This window comes from Eptesicus fuscus, chromosome 22 (genome assembly GCF_027574615.1).
Source record: "Eptesicus fuscus isolate TK198812 chromosome 22, DD_ASM_mEF_20220401, whole genome shotgun sequence".
Lineage (NCBI taxonomy): Eukaryota > Metazoa > Chordata > Mammalia > Chiroptera > Vespertilionidae > Eptesicus > Eptesicus fuscus.
In genome coordinates, this window is record NC_072494.1 from 30,163,849 (window position 1) to 30,187,149 (window position 23,301).

The window sequence follows — 23,301 nt, forward strand, 5'->3', positions numbered from 1 at the left end:
TTCACTAGTTTTGTTTCACTTTTAGCTTTATGATATTTTTGTGATGGGTATAGGTCTGTTTCTAAACTCATTGTTCTCACATGTGGATTCACAGTGGTTCCACATAATATCATTCATACTAGTATACTGTATATACATTTTAGAAGAAAAATATTGGTACCATCCTAGGAACCTCTCATGGCACAGAGATGGCTACAGAGCAGTTTGGGAGATGTTGATCTTCTAAATAAAGACCCTCCCACCTCTGCAGACTTTCCCCACATATTCAAGTCCTCCCGCCAGACTGAGCTACAGGCTGCCCTTTTCCACCCTGTTTTCACCAAAATGGCTACTTCTAAAACCCTTCCTCCTGGAAATTCCAGCTTTCCCACTGGAAAGTTCCCTGGCTGGAGTTTCTAACAGATACTAATAGATATTAACATGATACTCTACTTCTACCTCTGTTATATCACTCTTCAAATTGTGTGATGGTTGGTTCTTGATCAGTTTTTACCGTGCTTTCTAGAATCTGTGTTTTCCTTTGTAACACCCCTCTTCAAGTTATAAAGCATATTTCCTCCCATCGATCCATTCAGGTAGAGTCCTGCCCTGCCTGGGAACCAGTGAGTGTGAGGATGGTCATTTGGCTCTGTCCAGATTTGTGTATTTGGGGTAAAATAAAAACAATTGTGGATCGTGGGCAAAAGCACACGTGGAGTCTTATGTACATATATATGTATGTCTAAACATTTTTAAGTTGTGAATTTAGGGAATAAACTTTTAAATAAAATATGTTTTATTCTCCTGCCTTGACAAATACACCTTCATATTGACCTGGAAAGGATGATTTCAGATGCAGAATTCTTGAAATGCTTGGAGTTCTGTGTTGGGATGGAGTGGCGTAGGAACAAGGACTCCCGTTCCCCCTCCTCTGTCTTGCTTCCCTTCCTCTCCTGCTCTGGCCTCACATGCAAGCTCATGGGTATTCCAGCCTGCAGGCCAACCTCTGTCCACATGCCCTGCAGACAGCTGCATGAGGCCACCTTTCTGTCCCAGAGATCTCACACTGGCAGTGAGGTCGCCCCCGGGAGGAGGGTTCTGGGGACAGGTCACACAGGCCCTGCAGGCAGGATCAGAGAGAGCCATTTGGGCAGAGGATTCTGGAGTCCAAACCACCTGGAGCAAGGTCTAGAGGGGAGGTGGCTGTGGTCTAGATGTGGATGGCCACATGTCCCTGGCCCAGCGGACTCCTCATCCAGTGAGGTGAGCTGCAACTGGAAGAAGCATGGTTCTCAGACTTTACTGTGCATGAGAATCACCTGGGATCTGTTTCAGTAAGGTCTGGGGTGGGGCCTGAGAGTCTGCATGTCTAACAAGCTCCCAGATGATGCCAATACTTCTGGTACAAGGACCAGACTTTGAATAGCTCTAAAGCATGGGCCTGAGGCAGGGGTCCCTCTTGCCTGCGTACACCACTACCTTTAGCAAGAAAGGATGTATTTGATAATGATTTAATTACTCCCGTGGATAAATTACCAATAGAACTTAGTATACATTTAAATTATACAAAAATAATACATGCACGATACAAATTTGAACATAGCATCAACACCCACACTTGGGGATTCTTTAGTCTGGCATGGTAACTTTCATAGCTTTCAGCCCTGCCAGTTGTCATTTCTTCCCCTTCTCATACCCTGTGACCCCTTCCTGCATATGGCTCATCCAGCTACCGACATTTCTGTTAGGGCTTTGTTGTTCCTTCTGCAGACCCTAACAACACATTTCCTTACTCTTCCTCACAATTGACTCCACTCTTTTCTCTCAGGTGCTTCCCCACACTCTCAGTGCATTTCTTATAGCAGTTTCTCCAGCAGATTTGCTACTTTTCAGGTCCCTTCGCCCTCTGCCATCAGCCCTCCAGTCCACTCTGCGGAGCCCAGAGGGGTTGCCCTGTACCTCCTGCCTCCTGTCCCCAGGCTCCTGACATGCTCACCTTTCCTGATGCTGGAAAGCACCCTCCCCGAGGCCTGCCTTCTGGTGTGTGGAGGCATCTCCACGCGGTAAAAGAAGCTATTTATGCCTTTCGGAAACCTCATCTTTGGGGCAGGAAGTGACCAACTTCCTGGCAAAGAACTCCCAAGAACATCTTTCCAAAGGAAAAAAAAGAGAAACCATATCTCTGACGTACATAAGTGGTTTCCTCGCTTTTAATTGGCCCTGCTCCAGGCTCCTGATACAGCTCAAGGCTGAACAGCATCTGCTGGTGACAGGAGTCCACCCCGTGTGACCTGATCAGGCTCAGGGCCTTGGATGTGGCAGGTGTTTAGTTAGCCTTGGTCGAATCGAGTTGAACTTCCTGGGGCTGGAACCCTGTTTCCTATTTACTTTCTGCTCTAGCTGATGCTTTCACACGCATTGCCAAATGTTGATTAACGCATAAAGTTAATTTTTTTTTTGCTACAACCGAGGTTTCAGCATATGTCAGAATGTTGAGTCAAGCAAATCATGCCACAGGGTATAGAGGGGGATGCAAACTTTCTTTTAGAAAGAGGAATGGGGTAACATGGAGTCAGAAATACCCCACCCCACCCCAACGCATGAAAAATGCCACCGAAACAAACAAAAAAAGCGGTGTTGATTAGGACACCTAAGAACTTTGTTTTAGGATTATGCAAGAGATGGCTTTGAAGGGTAATAAATGAGTCCTTTTAAAATAATTTTATATTTCAATTACAGTTGACATTCAATATTATATCAATTTCAGGTGTACAGCATAACGGTTAGACATTTATATAATTTAGTAAGTGATATCCCCAGTAAGTGTAGTCCCCACCTGGCACCCGACATGGTGATTTACAATATTACTGACTATGTTCCCTATGCTGTACTTGACATCCCTGTGACTGTTTTTAAAACTGCCCATTTGTACTTCTTAATCCCTTCACCTTTTCACCCAGTCCCCATCTCCCCCACCTCACAACCACCAGTGTGTTCTCTGTCTTTATGATTATGGTTTGTTTATTTTGTTCTTTAGATCCAGGTTATGCTTTTCATGGTGTCTCAGAAGAGCCCGCCTTTCTAGTGCTTGTGAGGGTAGGAGACTGACACACGCAGAAGTCTCGGCAGGGACACTCTTCTGCACAGGTGAGGTCTGGGGCCCTCTTGCTCTATCCCAGCACACTGGCTCTCCTCTCCACACAGACGGTGTTCACGGCTGTGATTTGCCTGATGGACTGGCTGACTGACAGGTTTTCTGGGTGAGAAATGAAGGTCCAAGGGTGTTTTTTCCTAGAGTGTCTTTTAGGGTAGTGTTCAGGAAGGTGGTCCTCGGGGACTATCTGGTGTAGCCATGATTCACACCGTAACTCCCTCTGCCCACAAGAGCCCAAGGTGTGGCCCTGGCTGAGCCAGGTGGCTTTCCTTCTCCCAAATCAGGAGGTTGGGAGATGTATTTCATTCACCTGTGTTAGTTGAAAAGTTTAAGCTATTTGTGCAGGGTTGTTGTTTGTTTTTTGTTTTTTTAATGTGTCCCATCTCTTCTTTGTCTTCTTTTGGATTTGTTGAGTATTTTTTTATGATTCCATTTTATTTCCACTATTCGCTTATGAGCTGTATCTCTTAAAATTTTTTTGGTGGTTTCTTCCTGGTTTACAACATATATATTTAATTTATCACAGTCTCCCTTCAAATAATCTTATATTACTTCACACATAGTGAAAGACACAACCATACTTCCATTTCCTCCTTCTTATCTTTTGTGCTATTATTGCCATACATTTTACTTAGACATATGCTATAAACTCCAAGATACATTGTAATTATTCTTGCATTATTCTTTTAAAGAGATTTAAGAGCAAGGAAATTTTCTTTTATATTTACCCTACTATTTAATCATTTCTGATGCTCTCTATTCCTATCCAAATTTCCATCACCTTCTGCCTGAAGAACTTCCTTTAACATTTCTTCTAATGCAGGTCCATTGGCAACAAATCCTTTTTGCGTGTGTGTCTGAATATGTACTTATTTTGCTTTTGTCTCTGAAAGGTATTTTCATATGGTATAGATAGATTTCTAGGTTGGCAGTTTTTATTTCAGTATAGTAATGATGTTGTTCCACTTTCTTATTTGTCAAGTTTCTGACAAGAAGAATGCTGTCATTCTTGTTTTTGCTTAGAGAACATTATGTTTCTCTCCTCTGACCACTTTTAAGATTTTAATTTTTTTTTGTTTACTGATGATAAGAGAGAGAGAGAGAGAAAGAGAGAAAGAGAGAGAGAGAGAGAGAGAGAGAGAGAGAGAGAACATCAATTTGTTGTTCCACTTATTTATGCCTTCATTGGTTGATTCTTGAGTGTGCCCTGACAGGGGATCAAACCTGAAACTCTAACCAATTGAGCTATCTGGCCAGGGCAAGATTTTAATTTTTATCACTAGTTTTCACCAATTTGATTATGATGTGCCTTGATGTGGTTTTATTTATGTTTATTCTTCTTGGGATTTATTGAACTTCTGATATCTGTGAGTTTATAGTTTTTATCAAATTTGGGGAAATTTCAGCCATTATTTTTCCAAAATGTTTTTTTTTATCTCCCTTCCTCTCCCGGAATTCAAATTAAAGATATGTTATAACACTTAATATTGTCTCATAAGTAAATAAGACTCCTTTTTAGTCTTTTTTCTTTAGACAGTTTTTATTGTTATGTCTTCAATTCACCAACCTTTTCTTCTGTGTTATCTGATTTGCTCTTAACCACATGCCGTATATTTTTTTTATCTCAAATATTGCATTTTTCACCGTTAGAAGTTCCATTGGATCTTTTTTTGTATCTTCCATTTCTCTCTTCATTGTTTTTATGTTTTTCTCTATCTTCCTCAGCCTGTGGAACATACGAATAATAGCTTTTTTAATGTTCTTGTCTACCTAATCCATCATCTCTGTCATTTATGGGTCTGTTTCTACTGATTGATTTTCCTCCTGGTTATGGGTAGTATTTTCCCATTTTGAGGCATGCTCGGCAAGTTTTGCTTGGTTGCAGGCTATTGTGAATTTGACGTTGTTGGGTGCTACATTTTGTCGTAAGCCTGTAAGTGGTGCTCTGGTTGTTCTGGCATGCAGTTAAGTTACTTGGAGTCAGTTTAATTCCCGCAAGGCTTGCTTCAAGCTTTGTTAGGGTGGATCCTAAGCAGCAGTGAGTCTAGGGCTAATTTAGCCCCACTTCTCTGACAATGCCCTTCTGAGGATTCTACCTGATGCTCTGTGTATTAGATCTTTTCACTCTTGCTAACGGGAGCAGAATTCTATGAGCTCCAGGAATTTGGGGAACTCCTGCTTTATATTATTGTATATCCTCCCTCCCCAGATTCATGTGGCTTTTTCTCACACGTGCACAGATCAGTATTCAACCAAAGACGTAATCTGGAGATCGTTGGAGCTTTTTCTCTGGGCAGAACCCCCCCTCTCTGATATGCTGCCTCTCTAACTCTAGCCATTGTGGCTTCCAAACGCCAATCTCTCAATTCAATAAGAGCGCCAGGTTCTGTTTGGGTTCCCACTCCCCACAGAGCAGCCTGGATCCTGCCTGCAGCTAGTAAGCTGAAGCCATCATGGGACTGACTTGTTTTTTCTCCTTCTCTCAGGGACCACAGTCCTGTGCTGACTATTGTCCCAGGTCTGAAGCCACTGTGTCATACTTTGTCTAGATTTTTAGTTCTTTAAGGCAAGAGAATAAATTCCTGGAGCCCTGTTACTTCATCATGGCCAGAAGCAGAAGTTATCTCAATGCAGATTTAACTATATAGCATAATATTTTACATCATGATGTTTTCACTTAACAGTAGATTTTTGTGATTTCTCCATCTTATTGCATAGTTTTGGTAAACATAATTTTAAACTGTGTTTACTTTCATTCATTATCAAATAGTAATTGACTGATTAACTCCTATGCTCCAGGCTCTGGATAAAGCAGTGAACAGAACAGGTAAGATCGCCACCCTCGCGAGTTTTTACTCTGGTGGACAGAAGACCGGTAAAAGATAAGAAATAAATGAGCAAATCATAGAGCAACAAGAGCCATTAAACAGGGTGATGTGTTGGAGAGTGACAAGGGCAGCTATTGAAGATGGGGGTTTAGGGAAGTCCTCTCTGAAGGGATACTATGAGGTCTAAGTCCTGAGTGATTTAGGAGCAGCCTAGTGCAGAGTGTTCTAGGCAGAGAGAACATAGTGCAAGATCCCTAGGAAAGTGGCAAGCTTGGCATGTTGGAGGAACAGAGAGGAGACCAGTTTGGTTAGAGTAGAATGAGCAAGAGTGTTACCAGATAAACTCAGAGAGGTAGACAAGGGCAGACTTTAGGGCAAAGAATGCCATACAAGTACGTAATTTATTTACTTAATTGCACTATTACATCATTGACTTACTTACTCCTATCCCATTAAAACTTTACATTTTTGCATTTTAAAATGTTTTATTATAAATGACACAAAATTTATAAAAAATGACATCTGTGTGTGTGTGTGTGTGTGTGCATGTGTGTTTTCTATACTTAGAAGTATTTCAATATGGCAGAATTCCAGGGCTGGACTTAAAAGAGTCAGCGAGTGGGTATATAGCAGAGGCTGTTGGTGCACCTGGGATTCATTTTACAGTCAGGAGTGTCCTTCCTCTAGCGGCTGCAGGTGCTGCTGACGACTCACAGGGTGGGCCACTGGAGCCACCTCCCACACACCTGGGAATGACACCCCTACACTGCCTACAGCCAGTGACTGAATCTCCTTGCCTCAATGCAGGATAAACTCTGTGGTGCCAATTATATTCCAGAGCTCTAGAATTCTTCTAGAACAGTGCGCCCAACAGTTACCTGCACAAGAATCCTCACATCTGACTCTTCCTCTAGGTTACCCACCTATGGGAGGATATAAACTGTTTGAAGATTCCTGATTTACAAAATCCTTATTAAAAATTCTATTTTTAGAAACACTATGTCCACTGGAGACAATCTGAAGTTTACTCAGTTACCATGAAGGGTAGGGAGTGCTTGGAGGTGGTAAGATTAACTAAAGGTCCTGAGGTGAAGGCCTGATTGTAGCTGATGGCTACGGGTAGAATGAGAATTAACATTCCATTGGGTTTGGTCAGGTTAAGAACACAAATCTGTGAAGACTTAGGAAGAGCCAGCCTTACTTAAGCTCAAATGAGAGTGGGCCATCTGAGAAAATCCAGGTGAACTTGTTGCTCATGTTCTCAGCAACCATGAGAGCCTGCAGGTCACCTCGGTGGTCCCAGGGCGCATATCTCATTTTCCTCTAAAGACGTCTGCCATTTGATCCCAGAGGCCCTGTGGCTTTAAGATAAAAAGGCCAGAGAACAGAGACACCAGAGCCAGGGGTGGGAGCCACAGTTAAAAGGAAGAAGGGGACAAATTGAGAGATGAGAGCTTGGGCTCAGATCAGGGGAGGAAAACTTAGGGTATCCTGACACTTCAATCGTGGTTCTTTCTTTCCCCTCCTCTGTGCAAGAAGAAGATAGTCAAATGAGAAAACTAAAGATCAGCAGTGACTATCACACACACACACACACACACACACACACACACACACACACACACACACAGAGCTACTCTTCCCTGCTCTGCTATCTTCCCACCACCTCCCCATCCTTTGAAGAAAGGATCTTAGATAAGGGAGCCTGGGCAGTGTTTGGAAGCACCCTCTAATTCAGAGTCTGGACAGATTCCAACCTGGCTTCCAAAGTAGATGGTAATATTACTGTCAAGCATTTCTGAAGAGGCTGAGATCTACAATCATTAACAAATTTAACCAAATGTCAGGAAAATGAGAGAAGACTACGTGCAGGAAGGCAGTCTTGCTCTGGATTCTTGTGCTATCACTACCTACGTCAGAATGAGAACAGCAATGCAAGTACATTCCTGCATATACCTCTTATGTGCTGAACACACAGTCCTTCAGTCTCAAAGGAGGCATGCCCCTTGAGTTGCGTTTTCAGGACTGTGGATGAGTCTCACTGAGCCAGTCATTGTTAATAACTGAGATTTGCACAGGATTTTACAGCTTCCAAAATACTTTAATAAATATTAGTATTTACCTGCCACTCATCTAGAAGGCCACTAACCTTAAACTTTTTCACATGAGTATATTGAGGGTCCGAGCAATGAAATAACTTGCCCAAGATCCCATAGCCAGCAAGAGGCAATCCTTTTCTTCTGAGTCCAGATCCGGTACAGTTCGCCCTCTACCAGCCTGCCTTGTCCCCTTCTCTACTCATTGGAGTATTTTTGTGTCCTGACGTTCAGGGCTGAGTTCTAAGATCCTGGAAAGGGCTATAGGGAGTGGGTCATCTGTAGGCTCCTGAAAGCACACACACTCTCTCTTAAGGGGACCTTCCTACACTTATATCCCACCCTTCTTTATTTTAGGGTACAGTTCCCAACTTCCTGGACCTAAGAAGCATTTCTTTCTCTGCCTGATATGCTCCTCTGTTGCTCCCAGCATGGCAGGCCTCTCCATACCAATGAAAAAATGTCAAGATGTGTGCCTACATCTGGGAGCAAAAGCACTGAGCCCTTGAAACCCCCAGCGCATGTGGAAAGTGAGTGGGACATCTGTGGCCAATGTGAATGTAGAGGACGTTGTTGTTTTTTTTAGATATGTTTTTATTGATTTCAGAGAGGAAGGGAAAGGGAGAGAGAGAGACAGAAACATCAATGATGAGAGAGAATCATCCATCGGCTGCCTCCTGCACACCCCCTACTGGGGATCAAGCCTGCAACCTGGGCATGTGCCCTGACCAAGAACCGAACTGTGACCTCCTGGTTCATAGGCCAGTGCTCAACCACTGAGCCACACTGACCGGGTGAGCACATTGTTTTATAAAATGCCCCACTGTCTCCCCTCCCACCCCCACCCCCCTGTACTCCACCTCCAGAGCTGCCTGTCTAACTAATCTGGGATGATGGAATGCCATTTCTTTCTCTCATTACCCTAAATTAAAACATCATTAGGAAGGTAAATGCTCTGCTAAAACAAACATATCCCCCTAAACACATTCCAGAGACAAATTTAAATTATTTTAAGATAATCTGTGCCTTTGGATTATCCAAGTAAGTGTTGCAGGAATAACTGAGAACTGACACAAAAAGAAACTCAACTGAAGCCCAAAGCCAACTCGCAGACCAGGTGCAAAGCCTGCTGTGGGAGGGAGGCCACAGTGAGAGCAGGTGGGAGAGTGTGTCATCCCGAGGCACAGAGGCTCATGGTGGTAGTCGTTTCAGCCTTTGTGAGCTGTGACTCAGAGCAGAGCGCGCTGCATTGTGGGGACAGACCCAGCTGCGGATTGGACGGCTTCCCGAGGCAGAGTCGCGGAACAGGCCCGGGGAGCTCGTTAATCCTCACCAGGGTGTGATTACTGTTGCCAACCCAAGCCCTCACTGAGCACAGATGCCCTGCCGAGGTTCCCAGGCTAGGACGTGTGGGGACAAGACTGTCCAGAAGAGGATATGGAACAGCCTCTAGACTGAAGGCCCACTTCCCCTGCTCACAGGAATGGAGGCAGCTTAGTCCAGAGAGGAGAGGGTCTGGGGCTATGATGGGGGCACAGGGGCAAGACCAGAGGAGGTCGGATGGCTTGCCCCCAGTCCCCCAGAGAAGTCATGCCTACCATTCCTTGGCACCACAGAAGTGGGCTAAACAGCCATGCCTGTGCCTGTGGTCTGTTGGCTAACCTAACAGGTCTCCTGAGGGTGATTAGCGCTAGAAGATTCTGCTTCTCTGGTCAGCAACATTGAGCACTGACTGTGAAGAGCCCTGCCTCTGTTTTGGAAGCAACCAGGCAGAGATGCAAGGAAAAGAGGAGGCGGTTCCCCTAGGAGCTGCTGCGGTAACCCGAGAGCTCTGGGTCAAAGACCCAGGAGGTAAGCATTTAGGAGCAAGCCATGGAGGTGCTCTGTGAACTGGAGGGCCTGTAAGTTCCTCCCATTCCTAACACTCTGTGGTCCAGTATATAAGAAGGGACTGGATAAACACATTGAGAAGATACAAATGCTAAGCAACAGGAAATACAGTGATGGAGTCAAACCTCGACTTTCTGTCTTGAGCATGATCTTTATAGGTTGTGGTCCACAGTCAGGCGCTAGGCCACTGACAGCAGGGCCCAAGACTGGACACATCCTACATAGGGTGTGGTTTTGAGAAGACAGATGATTCTCACCAAAATGTCAGAAAGGTGGTCATAGAACAGATTGGAAGGGGAAAAAAAAAACTATAAAAAGAACCCCCTTTTTAAATGAAAGCTTACCATTTGCTGCAGCATGGATGGACCTAAAGGGTATTATGCTCAGTCAGTCAGAAAAAGACAAATACCATATGATTTCACTTATATGTGGAAGCTAAAGAACAAAATAATGACAAAATTGAAACAGACACATAGACAGAGCAAACGGGTGGCTGCCAGATGGGAGGTGAATTGGGGGACTGGGAGAAAGAGGTGAAGGGATTAGGAAGTACGAATTGGTAGTTACAAAACAGTCACAGGGATGTGAAGTATAGTGAAGGGAATACAGTCAACAATATTGTGATAACTATGTATGGGATCAGGCGGGTACTGGAAATATCAGGGGGAACACTTTATGTAAAGTATATGATTGTCTAACCACTGAAACAATACAAAATAATATTGAATGTAAACTGTAATTGAAAATTTTAAATTTAAATTTAAAAAACCCAAACCCTTTTTTAACCTGAGGCTGAAAATCTCTTCCCTCCTGGGGAGGACTCTGCAATTGTTTCAGCTGAGAAGTGAACTTTCTGAAGGTGAGAAGTTGATTCAGGTGTTCCTTCTAGACATGTGGCTGGTGTGAGAGAGGGGCAGGTGCAGAGGATTCGGGGCTTATTTGGGGTTCCCTGCCTTGTCCACAGTGATTTAGGCAGCCCAGGACCCTGCTTCTGTGGGCCGGAACTCTGAGAACATTTCCTCCATGCAAGCCCTCGGGCAGTTGCCACGTGGATGGTCTGAAATGCTTCTATGACTGCTCCGTAAATGTTCCAAGGGGGCATCGTTTGGAAGCTAAGCTAGGGATGGGGAGAGGTATGACGCTCTAAAGCAGTGATGGCGAACCTCTGACACGCGTGTCAGTGCCATTTCTGATGACACGCGGCCGCTGAGGCAGCCGCATGCCGAGGATAAAACATTTATGTTATTTAAACTATAAATATCGCGAAATAATGTTTTTTCCTTAAAGGGACACACTACCCGAGTTATGCTCAGTTTTTTGGCGAAGTTTGAAACACCGAGCTCAAAAGGTTGCCCATCACTGCTCTAAAGCTAAGCAGATTCAGGCAGGGCCAGGGAAGTTTTCCAGAAAATGGATTTCAAATCTGCGTGGCGGAGGAAGAGGAGCTCTCTTCTGTCTCAGGCATGGTCCACAAATGTTCCTCCGTGTACACTCCCCTCATCCACAGCAGTGGTGGTGCAGCTTTTAAACAGTCGAGTGGGTGGACTGTCCTTGGCTGGATCAGAGTGAGCTCTTACTGCCCAAGGAGGCTGGGCAGTATGTTGAAAAGCATCCTTGCTCTGTTGACAGAAAGAGCTGGATTTAAGTCCTGCCTGCGTCACTTATTAGTCGTGTCTCCTTGAGAAGTTGCTTGACCTCTCCAATTCCAGAAGATCCTCAAATATAAAATGGGGATAATCACTTCACAGGGTTGGACTGAGAATGAAGTGTGACAATATATAGCCCTGGGCTGAAAGGAGCTCTAGTTATTTATGGGCACGTCAGAAACAGAGTGGGAGGGCAGGACCTGAGATGGAGAAGGATTAAGGAGTTAGATGAACTGATGTGCCCAATTTGGGGACTTAACTTGTGCTTTCCTCTAATAGGTGCTAGCTGGGGGTGAACTAACTCAAACCCAGGATGCCTATCGAAGACAGGCCCAGGACATAGGAGCCACATGGCTCATGCCTCACCACTGTCTTTGGTAGATAGGGCTGCCCCTGGGAACTCTCACTTAAGCCCAGGCTTTGCGGTTGTACCTGGACAACACAACACAACACAACACAACACAACACACACAACACAAATACAGCACAAAGGCCCAAGGGGTGGTGCCTTGGTCCTGTGGTGTGTCTCCTTGGCATTGAAAAATGAAAAATAATTTCCAAAGGGGAAATATTACTTAAGATCATGTGAACAAACTTCCAGCAGAGATTTCTTCTCACTTTTCAGTATTATTTGTGTGTCTGTGTATGTCAGGGCATAAACGTGTCAAACAAGAAAGAAGAATCAAAAGTCATGGATTCCAGCTCCAGTTCTTATTACCTGAGAGAAACCTTGGGCAAATCCTTTAATCTTGTTGAGCCTCAATGATATCATCTATATAATGGGAGACTAATGCCTGCCTCAAAGGGTTGTGGTTAGGATCAAATAAAGTAATAAATGTAAAAGCCCTTAGTGACTGGGGGCAAAAGTGATACAACGAACATGGCAAGTGTTCATTGATCATCTGCTCGAAGCATCTATAATTATTGGGTTGACTTCCTAGGCTCTCTAATGATATCTTGACATCTTCGCCTGCCTCTTCTTCTCTGCCCACTCAATCCCTACCTCAGTCCCACCCCTCCAAGAAGTCAAAAGAATTGAGACACTACTGTTCACTCCATTGTGCCTGGTGCAGGCCAGCTGTTCCTGAGTGGTCATTAAGGGCTCTTAGGGACAGAAGTGATTATTATTTTTTGCTGGTGTAAGTGTGAGGGGCCTTTCTCTGCTTGCTTTGCAAACCCTCTCAAGGCTTGTGTCGCTCTGCCTTTCCCTCAACAAATGTAACAAAGGAAGATGAGAAAAGATTCACGGAATAAGATGATGCATGGCCTGCAAACTGTCCCACCCACAAAACTTCCATAAATTGTCAAGGACCAGCTACACAGCATGAAAGCCAGTTGGGGACACGACCCAATCATCTGTCTGAATGTAAGTTTGCTGTTATGTGCTCATCCTGTCTTGGCCATAAACTCTCTTGTCCTATCAATTTTGTTTTATTTAAAAAAAAATTAAAACCATTTTCTAACTGTAGAAAATTTGGAAAGTAAAGGAAATGATAAAGAAGAAAAAAAAAGAACTATCCATAATTTCTCTGCTGCAAACATCTTGGATATATTGCCTTTCAGTGTTCTCATGGCCACAAAATGTGGATAATGTGTAAATAGTTTTGTTTTCACTTACTGTTAGGACATGAAAAGTTCCCATAAAGATAAAATCCTCAGAAAAACATGGATTTTCACAGCTTCATAATGTCCATTATACAGATGAATCATAAGCTCTTTCACTGATTCCCTATTGTTCAACATTTAGGCTGCCTTTATTTTTTCCATTAAAAATAACAATGCTATTAATATCCTCATAAATAAGTGTCCAGGTCTCTGATTATTTCCTTAATATAAGTTACTAGAAATAGAACTACTGGGTCAAAAGAGTAGGAACATTTTTGAAATTCTTGATACATGGTGCTAAATTGCCTTCAAGAAAATGTGTGTCAATTTACTTTCCACTAATGGTGTAGAATAGTACTCACTTCACCATACCCTCACCAGGGCCACATATCATCTCTATTTTATTTTATTTATTTTATTATTTTTTAAATATATTTTTATTGACTTCAGAGAGGCAGGGAGGGAGATAGAAACATCAATGATGAGAGAGAATCATTGATCGGCTGCCCACTGCACGCCCCCCACTGGGATCGAGCCTGCAACCCAGGCATGTGCCCTTGACCGGAATCGATCCCGGGACTCTCCAGTCCACAGGCTGACACTCTACCCACTGAGCCAACCCGGCTTGGGCTCATCTCTATTTTAATCTTTGCTATTTTAACAAGTGAAAATGGATTTATTTTACTTTTATGTTGTTATCTAATCCTGTCATTCTAGGGTCTGCTTCCACAATTAGCCCAGAACACCATTCCCCTTGAGCACTTTGGCCCAAACGTGGGATTTGAGTCAATGGCCTTATCTATGATGACTTAGTTCTCAGGCCCCACTACTTGTATCATGCCTCTCTCAGAGCCACCCCCATCCATCAAACGACTGAAATCCAACCTGGAACAAGGTTCAGACTGTTTCTCATAGGCTACACTATTCAATATGTGTGTAAACCAGTGGATGTAAATGGATACATGGAGAGAAGGGACTTGCCTAACTGTTCTTATCAAAGGCATCTGAACACCTTCTCCTGCTCAGACAACACACCTGGCTTTGTTGAAGTACTTGGGCTTTATTCTGTAGGCAAAGAGGGTCCAATAAAGTTTTTACAGAGTATATTAGTATACTAATTGCACTATACCAATTAATGATTAAAATTCATAGTATATGAAGAGTTTCAGAAACTGATTAGAAAAGACAAACCTAGTAGAAATGGGTAAATGATATAAATGTGCAATTCATAAAAAAAGAAACTCTAAATGTCCAATAAATATATTTAAAAGATGCTAATGAAAAAGTAATAATGTAAGGTTATCACTTCATAACCTTAATGATTGGTAAAAATTAATATAAATGATAACACCTACTATTGGTGAAAACAAAGAGGAAAGAGCTGTTCATACATTGCTAGCTAAAATGTGAAGTTGTTTGCAATCTGGCAAAGACTATAACATGTTAATACATTTGCCTTTAACCCAGCAATCCCACTACTAGGAATTTAGCCTAGAAATAAAAGCACCACACAAAGGATACATGTACAAAGGTTGATTATTGCTGCATTGTTTGTGGTTGGAAAAACACTGAAAACAAAGTGAATGCCTACCATTAGGGGGATGATTTAATAAATTGCAGCCATTTGTTTATATTAATTTTCTTTTAAAAGAGAGAGGAAGGGAGAGGGAGAGAGAGAGAAGCATTGATGTGAGAGCGTAACCTCGATCTATTGCCTCCCGCATGCACTCCAACTGGGGAGCAAACCAGCAACTGGGCATGTGCCCTGACTGGGGATCAAACCCACAACCCTTCAGTGCACAGGACGATACTCCACCCAACTAAGCCACACTGGCCAGGGCAATTATATAGTCATTTACTAGTAAAAGTATAAGTTCGATCTATACTAATTGACTTGCAGGTGTTTCTGTGAAGTGTGACTAAGTGGGAATGGCTATATGCAAAGTTGTAGATGTACTCCGGTCTGATTTTCAGAAAATAAAGATATCTACTAATGGCCAAACAATAACCCTGAAACCGTGTGTGTGTGTGTGTGTGTGGGGGGGGGGGTGCTGTTTTCCCCATCCTATCTTGCAGATAGCAGTGAGTTTTGGATAGAGTGGTGAAATTTGTTGCTTCTTGTCTTCCCCTTTTCCAATCAGAAATAAGGATGTAGTAGCCGGCACTCTGACAGTCATTTTATGACTTTGGGAACATCACAGTGCAAAAGATTGCAGAGCAGACAGTTTGAAGGAAGCTGCCTTCCTGGTCACTTTGTGGAGCCCTGGACTTCAAACATACCAGAATAAACCCTCCAGTGATTAAACTTCTGTTATTGGGGCATTATTATAAGAAGCCAAACATAATAAATGATTATGTGAGCATGAAGAAAAGATATGAAAGTATATATACCAAGTTCTTTGCATTGATTATCTGGGGTGGGACGGGGGTGTCGGGTGTAGAGAATGAGAGGGAAGGTACAGAAAAAAATATTTAAATAAAATGTGCCTTTCATTCAAAACAAAATAGCATTCTAATTTTATCCCATTTGTTTTTAATTATATATTAACTCTTTTTAGGCCCTCTTTGTTCCTCCTTAAAATGATTCCTCCCTTAGTGTCATCCTGTGGCATCATGAAAGTATATATACCAAGTTCCTTGCATTGATGATCTGGGGTGGGATGGGGGTGTCGTGTGTACAGAAAGAGAGGGAAGGTACAGGAAAAAATATTTAAATAAAATGTGCCCTGTATTCAAAACAAAATAGCATTCTGATTTTATCCCACCACTGGATTTAGCATCAGAGGTTACCTTTGATTTAACCCTTGTGGGGTCATGTGCTGTTGAGTGCCAAGGAGTCAGGGGAAAAGTGCAATGGGTGGACAACTGTGTGGGAGATGACAAACCATTATATCAAAAATCTTGGTTATGCCCTGGAAATCACTTTTCTAAAACATACTTTGTGATATTAAAAAAATGCTCACTCTTATATGATTCCGATCACAGTATAAATTAGAGGCAGAAAGAGCTGATTTAAGAGCTTGTGTTCTGGAACCAGACTTCCTGGTACTGAATCTACACTCTGCCACTAACTCAATGTGCAACTGTGGGTAAGTCCCTCACTGCGTCACGGTGAGCCTGGCACACAGCAACACTCAAAAACATGTCTGCTATTAAATGTCAGACATAGATATATACACATGGATATATACATCCCAAAACGAGTGGTGAGATTATAAAGTTCTTACGTAAAAATATTCTGTAATGAACGTGTACTACTTTTATAATCAGAGAAACATGTAAAATGATTTTTAAAAAAATATTTTTATTGATTTCAGAGAGGAAGGGAGAGAGGAGAGATAGAAACATCAATGATGAGAGAGAATCATTGATCAGTTGCCTCCTGCACGCTCCACACTGGGGATCAAGCCCGCAACCGGGGCCTGTGTCCTGACCGGGAATGAAACAGTGACCTCCTGGTTCATAGGTCGACACTCAACCACTGAGCCATGCTGGTTGGGTTGTAAAATGATTTTTAACACAAAAATAAGCTTTGGAGTTAAAGGAAAGACAAAGAAAAAGCAACAACTAAAGGGTATAGGATTGATGTTTCAAGTGCCCGTGATGGGACAGACATGTGCCCGTTCATGGCTTTTGGGAAAGAGCCTGACAGGAGTTGAGGGTGAGAACGGAGGCCACAATGTTTCTGAGGGGGAGAAGGGAAGGGAGCGTGAGTGCAGTTTGAGGAATTAGCCTTGGACAGGACATGTCTTCCTGTGAGTGGGGAGGAAAGGTGGTGAGTAGGTGTAAATGCAATAATTTGTCGGTGCAGAGACAGGCAGAGGAAGTTCATGGCTGAAAGTCTTGACATCTATTACTGAAGCCAGCAAGGCTGTCTTCTGAGCGGGGAGATTTTGAATAGCCACCGCAGGGAATGGAAGAGGAAACTGACACACAGAGACATTGCCAGTGGCAATGAGCACCTGGCTTTGGATGGGACTCTGCTGTGGCCCTGACCTATGTCACCTCCCGTGTAGCAGATGTATCCACTGTTCTACCACACAGTCTGGCGCCCTCGTGGTTTATTCTGGAATCTTGACTGCGATGCTTTCCACATGAATTTCACTCCTTCTCCCTCTTATTTACAGAAATCCTACTCAATTGGCAAGGCCTAGCTCAGGTTTGTTTATTCACTTATTTAGGTATTAACTTCTCAGTCTCCAGTTGGCCTCTCAGAACCCCATGGCTTCTGGGTTCAGACACTTGCAAAAGCTCCATCTACGCTGTTTCTCTTTGATACCTGTGCTGTTTGATCATGAGTCATTTCAGGACAGGGGCTTGCCTTGAAGGCTGACTTCCTGATGATTTTTGATTGGGGGCCAGTATTATATTCAGTCTGTGTATGAGTGTACATGTGCTTCCTTTACTTCTGTTATTAGGGATTTAATTTACTGGAGGGGAAGCACCTGTAATCCCTGTTTGGAAAAATGTCCATTTAATGACAATTCTCCCGGATGTGACCCACTCGACAGTAAAAGTTCCAATGGAACCAGGTCTCACTACAGAGCAGTTCATGTGTAGATATAATCAGACGTTTGGCTGGCTAGTTGGAAATGACTGGGTTCTCCAGAGAGCTTAGCTCCCACCATGCCCATTCTCTGACTTTATCAAGATCGCCAGTGCTTCCACCGCTCCATTTTTTTAAAAAACAAATTCAGCACACCTCTTGGCATATTTTTCTTCTACATCCTTCCTGAAACACATGGCATATCCTCTGGCATTCTTAGCATCCAAGATCCCTGATTTTCCCGTCGTATTTTCTTATAGATCACTAACCTTGGATCAATGCAGCTATCTCTTATGCTTCTATGTCAGGGCTACTGAGCCCCCTTCATCAGGGTCTAAGTCTTGACCAGAAGAGATTAGAGGGGCTGAAGAAGAAGGATTTAGCCCTGATGTCACGGGTGGTAATAAGTGGGACTGCAGGACCAAGGACTGGTCTCAGTGTAGCCAGAACATTGGTTATATACAGGAGGAGCAAATATGTAGTTGAGCAAGTATGTAATATAATGAAGATAATGAAAGCCATTTTTCTCACTATTAGTGAAGGAAGTTACAAATATAGAAAGGAGACAGCTAAAATAAACCCTGTGATGTTAGATTGCAAGTGGAGGTATTGGTGAAAACTCATGGTTTTCAATAGGTAGATATGGAACTAGATACAGATGTGCATGTGGGTATATATGTATACAGAGGTGAACAAAAGTAGGTTTACAGTTGTTCATATGGAAAACAATACAATAATTAATAATACAAGAACAAACTGTTTTTCGTACTCACAACTGTAAACCTACTTTTGCCAACCCATATGTGTGTGTGTGTGTGTATATATATACATATATATATAAAATTTATTTGTTTATCATAGCTCTGTCCACTGAAGCACAAGGACCTAGAAGCAGTGAATGACACCCCAGTAGCAATGAGCACACTGATTATTCAGATCCTGGTTTATGAATATCACCTTCCACTAACATGAATCAAGGCTCCTTGGAGAAATTATTTCAGAGCAAGGGTAGGGAAGTATAAGATGAGCCTAGAGCCTGTTACCAAAAGTAACAAAGTACTCAAAGAATTATGGAGACATACCAAAAGGACACAAGAGATAACTTGAAGGGATTCCTACTGGCCAAATGTGGGACAATTTGAAGATCAAAAAAAAATGATAGTAATAGATTAAAAGTCTTTGAACAAAATTAAAATCCACAAGTCCATACAACTGACTTTAAAATTTAATAATCTGTGGAACTTATAACATATGTAGAAATAATTAAATGTATTACAACAATAACACAAAAGCCAGAAAGGGGATAAATATATTATTGTATATTTCTTAACTTATACCTTAAATGATATAATATTATAATCTTATTTCAAGATAAACCTGTGATAAGTTATGAATGTATATAATTTCCAGAGCAAGCATAAAATTATCAAACAAAAATGAATAGCTGAAATGCCAATAGAGAAAATAAAATGGAACACTAAAAAAATTTTTTTTCTTAATGCAAAAGAAAGCAAGAAAGGAGGTAAAAAGGAACAAAGAATAGAAGGTCTAAATTGAAAATAAGTAGTAAGATTTAAATCCAGCTGTATCAATAATTATTATACTACATATAAATGGTTTAAACACTACAATTAAAAGGGAGGCTAGATAAATAGGATGATTTAGGAAGGTCTTACTATGACGGTAACAACTGAGCAAATATTTGAAAGAAAGGAGGGAGAAAGACATGCAGATGATTAGGGTCAGAGTGATCTAGAGAGAGGCACGAGCATGTGCAAGACCAAACCTGACCATTTTAGAAAAGAGAATGAATTAGCAGACACTGCTCAGAGGTGAGGCTGCTTGGATTCTCAATGGCTGAAATTTCCAAGAATATGATTAGTTCAGATCTCAACTATGCCTTTTCTGAGCATATTTGTTCACTATATTATACCACAAGTCCCATCTGGAGAAACTGCCCAGTCTAGCCTTCAAAGTTTATGGTGATAAACTTTTGAGTCATAGAATTAGGGATTGGAAGATATTTTAAAGGTCATCCTGCTCCAACCTCATACCCATGGCAAGGATGGCAGATGAGTTGAAGTTACATCCAATGGATTTCACACTTCCTAGGGCCAACTTTTCAACTGACGGGAGGCTAAATCTATAAGAAAGTTTTTTCTTCTGTGGGGGAACAAACCTGCCTCACTGTAGTTGAAATTTTTCGGTATCTAAGCAACCCTGATGTCTTACTACATCCAATGGATGAGACATGAGACACAGAGTGCAAGAGTTTCAACTTGACCAAAAGTTTCTTAGCTTTCATCACCTTCACAGGACTTGTCGAATGGTTTAGGTTTCACAACTTAAACCCTTGGCCTTCACTAAACCTTCTCAATATCTTCTGTCAAGAGGCTTCCTGGACTTTTGAAGGGAAAGTAAACCAAGTGGGCGTTTGTTTTCCATCAGTGAAAGCAAAGTGCTTGCAGAGGCCAGCTGGTCTATTTTTGTCTGTGGGTCATGGGTGGCTGCCAAGAATGAGCAGAGGTGTTTGTCTGTGGTAAAGACCAGTGACAGGGGTTGGTGGAGGTGGTTATTGATGCAGGAGACGGAAGGTTCGTGAACAGGATTTAGAAGCTGGGAATCTTATTGAAATGATCCTAGCTCTACCTTCAAGCTCAGACCTCTCATTCTCCTTCTCACGTGCATTCTCAGATCTGTGGCCTCAGGACTGAGAAGGGATTAATTCCTCTCCTAACAGGAAGTAGGTAACAAGCCCTCGGTTGGGCCATGTCTAGTAATAGCCTCGTCTTACTGTATAATGCTCTGGTTGTTGGTACCCTGAGTCCAAAGTGTCCCTTCCCCCACCCTCACTGCTTTAGCTGGATGCAAAAAAAAGACTGGAGTTGGAGGACATAACCATCTGAGGTATCACAAAACATCAAAGAAATCAAGTTCATCCAAGGATATGGGGACTGGCTCATATTCAAAGACTGAATGTAGTGCGGAGAAGGACAAATTCCACAGGCCCCAAAGCCTTGGGATCTCAGTCATGAATTTAGGACCAGGTAGAGCTGGGGTTAAATGAAAGCAGTTGGAGAATAAGCCAAGGCAGGGTCCTGGGTTATTTTAACATTTGCACTTTCTTTAAGGGCCCATCTGTATTCAATACATGAATGAGTGGGAATTCAGGATAACTATTTTAAAAATAGAGATTTTAAAATATAGGTTAAAATACAGATGTCTGGGCCTTGCTCTTAGAAATCCTGATTCTGTCAGTCTGAGGGGGGACCCAGAAGCTATCTTTTGCAAACCTCCCAGATGACTCTGGACTTGATTACCTCCCTGCCCAGTCTTAGAAGCTGTCAGGGCTGCTCTGGGGAGTAACTGAGCTTATGTTAAAGAGTGCTTAACATAGCACCTGGTAGTCAGTGATCACTCAATAAAAGTCAATTCTTCTTATTATCTCTGGTTAAAATCATATGATGTGCCTGAATTGTATGACTCACTGGACCATGCAATTATAATCCTTGAAGACAGTGGAATTAGTTCAACCTCCTACCACCACTAATCCCTGGACTCTCTCCTCCTCCAGGCAACTTCCTGTTTGGCCCCATTGGGTTGTCACTTGTTGCCAGTCTGACTTTCCTGGGTTTTCTTTCTATGCTTTTGGCAAGATCCGGAGCAGGTGCAATCCCCTTTGTTTGTTTAGAAATGCTCTCCACTGGTTGAGAGGAGTTGGGCCTCCTACTCAGTGTTTTGGTGGTTTGTTTCCATTCCTTTGTGGTTGTGTTTATGATTGTGGGACAGCTACTTGCAACTGAGATGTAGTTTCTTTGGAGACTAGAGTACTCTGTAGACACAGTGTGAAATTTCTTGGAGGGTCCCCAGAATGTAATACAATATGCTCTACTGGGTCTAGAACTACCCAGAGTGGATAGGACCCTCTGTTATAACTAGAACTAGGGTAAATGCAGGATTCACTACTTCATTCATTTATTCAGTTAATGTTTATAAGCACTTTTAATGTGCTAAACACTATACTAACACTGGGAAGAAAAAGAAGGCCCTACCATTCCAACCTAAACCTCTTTGTCCCTTCTCAGTCCTTTGATTACAACACTGCCAAGTGGGTGATGAGTTACATTTGAGGTATCTGTGCTGTGTCCTTCCATGACACTTATTTAAAGCAAAAAGGTAGATCCATTTTGGCCGGATAAGTAGAATGACCAGGAGATCTATCCAAATCAGGATACTTTTGAGAGTGGAAAGGGATTCTACTGATAATTATACAAGATAGAAGGTATAAACCAGAACTGTCTGAGGCAAATGGGAACATGACTATACCAGCAATTTTCAACCGGTGTGCTGCAAGAAATTTTAAAACATGCAAAGCCTGACTATGCAGTCAGGGCACTGACCTCTTTTTCTTTAGATTGTTAAATTAAAAAATGACAACAGCCAATACAAAAATAGCCATCCGGTGTGAATGAGTCAAAATTATACATAATTTTTTGTCAGATCGGCAAATATATATATATATATTTTTTTTGGGGGGGGGTGTGCCACAGAATTTTAATAATTAGCTTATGTCTACCATCAGATGAAAAAGGTTAAAAAAATCGCTGGATTATATTGATAAAGAATGGTCTCCAAGGAAGATTTTTAGGTGAAAAGAACAAGATGTATAACGATATGCCTAGCATGATTCCATTTGTGTGTGTGTGTGTGTGTGTGTGTGTGTGTGTGTTTAAATACATTCTCATAATTACATAGGTATAAATGTTTTTTTTTTAAATAAAACTATATAAGGAGCTGATTGGTCATGCTAGGAAAGAGAACAACTTCACACTAGGTACTTATATTAATTTTATATTCTATACTACATACTTAAATTACTTTTACAATAAAAACCCAGAGCTGGCCAATTACATATATTACTTTCATAATACAAGTGCAAATTCAAATAAAGTCATGGAAAGCCAAACACATTTTACTTAGGAGTTTGTTCCCAGTCTTCTTCTGGTTCTTAGGTCAGCTCCCTCACCAGTCTCTTCCCTCTCAGCCCTAGCCGCATGTCCTCACACACTCAACAGTTGCAACAGGAGGTGATGGGAAAACAAAATATAGTAAATAAATAAACATATCAATATTACATAGGATAAAAGTCCCTCCAGGTTTCCAATGGGGACAATTATAAAAGTAGAGGCTCACTTTTCCAGAGAAGGGCCTCTTTAAAGCTGCAAACTCTCAGAGTAGATTGGAGGGAACAGGTGCCCATTGGTAGAAAATAGTATTCCTCTATATTCCAAAACCTACTGCAGGACAGTAAATCATTCTTCCCACTCCTTTTTTCTTCTGCACTGGGAAAGGTGCACATTTTAAAGCTTTCCTCCTCTAGATGATAAGTTCCTTCCAAGAAGGGAAGGGTTGAATTTTAGGTCAGTCGTCCACCCACTTCCTGAGAAAAGGTCACTTCCTCAGTCCTTATTGTAGACCCCGCCTGGGAGCAAGGACTGTTCTTTGGCTTGGTGATTTGGTCAAATGGCCCTAGAGGGGTCAAGTTTGTCTGAAAGAA

The 23,301-nt window shown here is 42.1% G+C and overlaps 1 protein-coding gene across 1 annotated transcript in view; it reads right to left on the reverse strand.

Moving 5' to 3' along the window:
- Positions 1-4,660: 4,660 nt before the first annotated feature.
- The window catches only part of DTL (denticleless E3 ubiquitin protein ligase homolog), a 94,910-nt gene continuing 76,269 nt past the window's right edge, over positions 4,661-23,301 (reverse strand). The window contains exon 16 of the mRNA XM_008145987.3: positions 4,661-4,859. The gene's annotated coding sequence lies outside the window, so the exon portion shown is untranslated. The remainder of the gene's footprint in view (positions 4,860-23,301) is intronic.